The sequence below is a fragment of the Crocuta crocuta genome, unplaced genomic scaffold (genome assembly GCF_008692635.1).
Source record: "Crocuta crocuta isolate KB4526 unplaced genomic scaffold, BGI_CrCroc_1.0 scaffold218, whole genome shotgun sequence".
In the NCBI taxonomy this organism is placed as follows: domain Eukaryota; kingdom Metazoa; phylum Chordata; class Mammalia; order Carnivora; family Hyaenidae; genus Crocuta; species Crocuta crocuta.
The window spans coordinates 3,362,994-3,370,038 of record NW_027533170.1 but is presented as its reverse complement, the minus strand read 5'-3'; the positions used below and the strand labels follow the sequence as shown (position 1 = coordinate 3,370,038).

Sequence of the window (7,045 nt, the reverse complement as noted above, 5' to 3'; positions counted from 1 at the left end):
CTCATAGCAGACATATACAAGAAAACTGAGAGAGAGACCTAAAGAAATCTTTTTGCAAGACCAAACAAACAAAAACTTCCCACAATGTAAGTACGTAAAAATAATACATCAAGATTCTTTTTGACCCATATCCATATCTTTAAGGCAGAAGGTAAATCTGTATATTTATTTGTGTCACACCCCAATGATTACTTGCAAAATTCTTGAAATATACCTCATGAATGTGTATATGCTAAATGCCCACATTATATGCTGGTTTGGGCTTATTTAAAATATAAAAATGATAGTTGCTGACATTTTCTGAGAAATGCAATTTCAAACATTTTTGCTTTGAAAAGATGGAAGGCATATCTAGAATATAACATTTGATTCCTTTCAAAAGCCTCTTGAAAGGCTGATAAGAATTTTTCATGGTGTATATCTTATTAACAGACTGAGCCCCAAATCTGAATTGTTAGGAAATAAGATAATCTCTCACTAGCCAATTTATTCTTTTCTGGAGGGGAGAAGAGCCTGGGGAATTGTACATCCGTGATGGAAATTAAAAAGGAATTTTAAAAATATTATCCTATTTACACACTTGCTGTCCACTTAGATGTAAGCAAAACTCTAAGCTGTGAAACGAAGTGCACTTGCTCTCCTCCACTCCTTTCTGTGACTGAATGGTGTTTGTAGAAGCTACAGTTTGGCAGGTAGGAGCTGGGCCATTGATTGTTGCTCCTAGGAGTGTTGATTGCAAGCCTTGATGATTTGGCTCAAGTTGTCAGCCCACTGGGAAATCAATACTCTCTAACACCTTACAAAGTTAAAAATACATGTGTATATATAAAGGTTGTAAATAGGGTCATCATGAATGTTCTTTTTTTTTAATTTTTTTTTTCTGTAACAGTGTACTAAACTCTCAAATGCTTCTCCAAAAAGGCATCTCTATGCTTCTTAAAACTGAGTAAACTTGGTTACGTGGGTCTCTGGAAATTTCTTTTTTCGTCTGCATATTCTTCTAGCAGTACTATTATGGTCATTTGTTTCAACATACCTGAGACCAGAGGAGGTCAGTACAATGACTTCCTTATTTTCTCTTTTCTATTTCCTTGTTAATATCTTAGCGTGTGTTCTTTTTTGCTACTGGATTGTGATTCTTATTCCAACATTTCCAAGTGTACTTGTAATCACTGTGAACAACAACAACAAAAAATTCTTTTTTTTTTACCTAATATTCTATAACTGTATTTTATAATGGCAGTGTCCAGGCATAATAAATAATGATTAGCTTCTCATTAGTACAGCTGTAAGTGTTCAGTTGCCATTTCAGAAACAGTGTAATTAGGAAAAGTGAAGGATGGGGCACCTGGGTGGTTCAGTGGGTTAAGCATCTAACTTCGGCTCAGGTCATAATCTCGTGGTTCATGAGTCAAGTCCCGCCTCGGGCTCTATGCTAGCAGCTCAGAACCTGGAGCCTGCTTCAAAGTCTGTGTCTCCGTCTCTCTCTGCCCCTTCCCTGCTCATGCTCTGCCTCTCTCTGTCTCTAAAAACCAAATAAATGTTGAAAAGAAAAAAGAAAAGTGAAGGAATATGAGCAATCCTCCACACAACTTGTGAGTAAGAACAATCAAGTAAAAAAGATCAAATTCTATTGGAAGGAGAAAGGAAAATACTAACATTTTTTAAATTAAATCTCCTATAAGTCTTTAAAATCCCATATAAATCTAACAACATATGAAGGTAAAAATACAAACTACTTATTTAGCATGTAAACCAGATTATAATATGCACATGAAAGTACATAATTAATGAGCATATACATCCATAAATTTTGACACAGTAAATATAACCATTAAAGCATTACTCACGTAAAGACAGAATTCTGATAGTCCCCAGAAACTTTCTTTGTGTCACCAGAATGTGGCAAGTACTCCCTAAAGTTTGCTGTAGTTGACCTTTTTTTAAAAAAATATTTTTTATTTAATTCTGAGAGAGAGAGAGAGAAACAACATGAACAGGGGAGGATCAGAGAGAGAGGGAGACACAAAATCTGAAGCAGGCTCCAGGCTCTGAGCTAGCTGTCAGTACAGAGCTGGATGCGGGGCTCAAACCCACAAACCGTGTTATCACGACCTGAGCCGAAGTCAGACGCATAACCGACTGAGCCACCCAGGCCCTCCTGTAGTTGAACTTTTTATCAACTTTTTATCATTTGGTTACTTTGTGGGTTTTGAAATTTATATTACTTTTTTTCCCACCCAATGTTAGGTGTGCAATTCATCTCTATTAATGAATATAGTTAATCAACATATTATATACACATACATGTCTATATATGATTGTGTGTGTGTGTGTGTGTGTGTGTGTGTATTCATATTTTAGTAGCCTTTATTTTTTTAGAACAGTTTTTGGTACACAGAAAAATTGAGAAGAAAGTGGTCAGATTTTCCATGTACCCTCTACCTTCCCAAATGCACAGTTTTTCCCATGATCAACATCTCCCACCTGAGTTTTAGAATTGTTACAGTAGATGAAGCAGTATTGACAAGCATAATCATCCAAATCAATAGTATGCATGAGGATTCCCTCTTGGTGTTGTAAATTCTATGGATTTGAACAAATGTGTAATGCCATGTGTCCCTCATTATAGCATCATTGGAGTTCTTTCACTGCCCTAAAAATTCTCAGTGTTCCTTCTACCCGTACTTTCCTTCCCCCAACCACTGTCAGCCTCTCAGCTGTTTTTACTGATTGCACAGATTTGCCTGTTCAGAATGTCACACAGTTGAAATCACACAGTACGTAGCCTTTTCAGATGGCCGTTTTTCACTCAGTAATGTGCATTTGCATTCCTTCCGTGTCTTTTCATGATTTGACAGCTCATTGTTTTTTATCAGTGAAAACATTGCAGTTTTCTAGATGAATCACATTTTAGCCATTCACCTACTGAAAGACATCTTGGTGGCCTCCAAATTTGGGCAATTATGAAGAAAGCAACTGTAAACATCCATGTGCAAGGTTTTGGTTGGAGATCAGTTTTTGACCCCTTTGAGTAAATCCAAGGAGCATGGGATTGCTAGATCATTTGGTAGGAATATGTGTAGTTAGGTGAGAAGCCACTAACCTCTTCAAGTGGCTGGACCATTTTTGCTTCACATTTTGCCTGAACTTGCTATTGTCAGCACTCTGGATATTGGCCATTCTAATAGACTTTTGGGGTATCTGGTTTTAACTTGGGTTTATCTGATAGTGTATGATGTCAAGCGTCTTTTTAGATACTTACCTGGCGTCTTTATAACATCTTTGAGGTGTTCTGCAAAGGTCTTTGACTCACTTTTTGATCAAGTTGTTTTCTTACCATTTTAAGAATTCTTTGTATACTTCAGAGGACAGTCCTTTATAAGGTACACCTTCTGGGAGAGTCTGGGTAGCTCAAGTGGTTAAGCATCCGATACTTGGTTTGGGCTCAGGTCATGATCTCACAGTTTGTGGGTTCAAGGTTCATGTCAGACTCTGTACTGACAGTGCAGAACCTTTTTGGAATTATTTCACCCCCCTTCTCTGCCTCTCTCTCTCTCTCTCTCTTTTTCTCTCTCTCTCTCTCCCTCTCAAATAAAAAAATATATTAAAAGATACACCTTCTGCAAAGATTTTCTCCCAGTCTGTGGCACTTTTGTGTTCTATTAAAAAATCATCATCAAAACCAAAGTTGTCTTGATTTTCTTCTAGGTTATCTTTTAGGAGTTCTATAAATTTGCGTTTTACATTAGGTGTGTGATCCTTTTGTGTTAATTTTCATGAAGATGTAAGATCTCTGTCTACATTTTTTGCATTTGGATGTCCTCTTGTTCCAGCGTTGTTGAAAAAAAGTCTCCTCATTTCATTGTACTTCATCTGCTTCTTTGTCAGGCATCAGTGAGCTGTATTTATTCATATCTCTTCTGATCTTTCTATTCTGTTGCATTGATCTATTTGGTATTCTTTTGACAACACCACATTGTATTTATTACCGTAGCTTTATAGTAAGTCTTGGTAGTGTCAGTTTTCCAACTTGTTCGTCTCCTTCAATACTGTGTTGATTGGTCTGGTAATTTTGATACTTTATATAAACTTGAGAAACACTATCTCCACAAAATAACTTGCTGATATTTTGATTGGGATTGCATTGAATCTAGAGCTCAATTTTGGAAGATATCCTGACTGTATTGAGTCTTCTTATTCATGAACATGGAACATCTATTTTTTCTTTGATATCTTTTATCAGAGTTTAGAAGTTTCTCCCATGGATCTTGTACATATTTTTTTTAGTCTTACCCCAAAATATTTCATTTCGGAGGTATAATTTATTATTATAAATTGTATTGTTTTTTTCATGTCAAATTATACTTGTTTATTGCTGGTATGCAGAAAAGTAGTACTTTTTACATGTGTCTTTTTTAAAGTATAATTGGCATACATTATGGTTTTTTCAGGTGTACAACATAGTGATTTGACAGTTATATACATTACTCACTGCTCACTACACAAAGTATAATGACCATCTGTCAACATACAATATTATTACAGTATTATTGCCTATGTTCTTTATGCTGTACTTTTCATTTCCGAACACTTTCATTGAGGAATTGAAGGGTTTGGATCCAGCTCGAGTCAGTGTTCCCGTCATCGGTGGCCATGCTGGGAAGACCATCATCTTCTGATCTCTCAGTGCACTCCCAGGGTGGTCTTACCCCAGGACCAGCTCACAGCCATCACTGGGCAGATCAGGAGGCTGGCACGGAGGTGGTGAAGGCCAAAGCTGGAGCAGGCTCTGCCACCCTGTCCATGGGTATGCTAGAGTCCAGTTTGTCTTCTCTTTCATGGATGCAGTGAACAGAAAGGAAGGATTTGTCGAAATGTTCCTTCATTAAATCCCAAGAAACAGACTGTCCCTATTTCTCCACACCTTTACTACTGGGGGGAAAAGGGCATTGAGAAGAACCTAAGCATCGGCAGGATCTCCCTTTCTGAAGAGAGGACGATCGCCGAAGCCCTCCCTGAGCTGAAGGCCTCCATCAAGAAAGGAGAAGAATTCGTGAAGAACATGAAATGAGAGGGCAGCTGGCAAGCAGTCTGCATCCCTAACTTATGAAGGCATCGTGTCCCTGTAAAGCCATCTCACACCCCTTCGTGTTTCAGTCTCGTTACCCACAAACGTTGTGTTAACATTGCTGCCCCTTCCAAATGAAAGTGCCCCTCTCCCCATAGGAAACCAATTGACTTGTGTATATTAACTTTGTGTACTGCAAAACTGATATTATTACTTACTGATTCCAAGTGGGTTTTTTAACATGTCATCTGTGAATCAAAAAAATTTGTTTTTCCTTCTTATATAATTTTTTCTTTTCTTGTCTTATTGCATAAGCTAGGATTTCTAGTATGATGTTGAAAAGAAGTGGTGAGGGTGAGGGGGGGCATCCTGCTTTGCTCTTGATCTTCTAGGGAAAACTTCTACTCACCATTATTAGTTATAGAGTTTTTTGTATACATTTTTTTTATCAAGTTGAGAAGTTTCCCTCTTGTCCTAATTTGTTGAGCATTGTTACCATGAATATATGTTTGATTTTGTCAAATGTTTTTTCTTCTTCTAAAATGATGTTTCTTCTTTAGCTTGTTGTTGTCCATTTATGTAATAAATCCCATTTGGTCATGGTATGTAATTTTCTTTTTACATTATATTTTGTTGAGGGTTTTTCATCTATGTTCATGAGAATCATTGGTCTGTAGTATTTTTTTTTTTTCTGATAATGTGTTTGTCTGGTTTTGTTATTAGGATGATGTTGAGGTATATGAACTCTCCTTTTATGTAACAAAAGAGACCATAGATAATAGGTGTAAATTCTTCTTTAAGTATTTGTTAGAATTGACCAGGGAATGTCTCTGGGTCTGGTGCTTTCTGTTTTGGAAAGTTATAAATTATTTATTTTATTTCTTTAGCAGATGTAGGTCTATTCAGCTTATATATATCTTGTGAGTTTTGGCACATCGTGTCTTTAATGAAATTCATCCATTTCATGTAGGTTGTCATATTTATGGTATAGAGTTGTTCATAGAATTCCTTGATTTTCCTTCCTTTTTTCCTTCAATGTTTATAATTTTTGAGAGAGACAGAGCATGAGCAGAGAAGGGGAAGAGAGAGGGGGACACAGAATCTGAAGCAGGCTTCAGGCTCTGAGCTATCAGTACAGAGCTGAACGCAAGACTTGAACTCATGAAACATGAGATCATGACCTGAGCCAAAGTCAGATGCTTAACTCATTGAGCCATCCAGGTGCCCTTTCTTGATTGTCCTTTCAATCTGCAGTGATCTTTCCAGTTTTACTGCTGATATTAGGACTTTGTGTTCTCTTTTTTCCTGGTAAGTATGGCTACATTATAAGTTTTATTAATCGTTTTTGAAGAACCAGCTTGTTTTCATTGATTGATTGTATTGATTTCCTGTTCTCAGTTCACTGATGTCAACTTGAAATTTTATTTTTTATTTTCTACTTACTTCAGATTTTATTTGCTCATCTTTTTCTACTTTCCTTGGGTGGGAGCTGAGATTAAAGACTAGATTTTTCTTCTATCTAATATATGCATTCAGTACTATAAACTTCCTTCTAAGCACTGCTTTTCCTGTATCCTATGAATTTTGATAAATTATGTTTGAATTTTAATTTAGTTCAAAATATTTTTAAACTTGAGATTTCTTTTTGCTCCATCTGTTATTTAAAGTTCATTGTTTAATCTCCATGTACTTTGGAATTTTCCACCCCTCTTTCTGTTATTGATTTCTGGTTTAATTCCATTGTGGTCCGAGAGCAGACATTATATGATTTCTATTCTCAGAAGTTTAAGTTCTGTTTTAGGGCCCAGAATTTGTGCTCTATCTTGGTGAATCTTTTAGGTGAGCTTGAGAAGAATGTGTATTCTGCTGTTGTTGGATGAGGAAATTTACAGATGTCCATTCTGTGTAATTGATTGATGGTGTTGTTGAATTCAACTGTGTCCTTACTAATTTTCTGCCTGCTGTATTTGTCCA

General features: G+C 36.5%; 1 pseudogene; it reads left to right on the top strand.

The window, feature by feature from the left end:
• Window positions 1-4,559: 4,559 nt before the first annotated feature.
• LOC144216873 (malate dehydrogenase, mitochondrial pseudogene) lies at window positions 4,560-5,074 on the top strand (annotated as a pseudogene).
• Window positions 5,075-7,045: the final 1,971 nt, after the last annotated feature.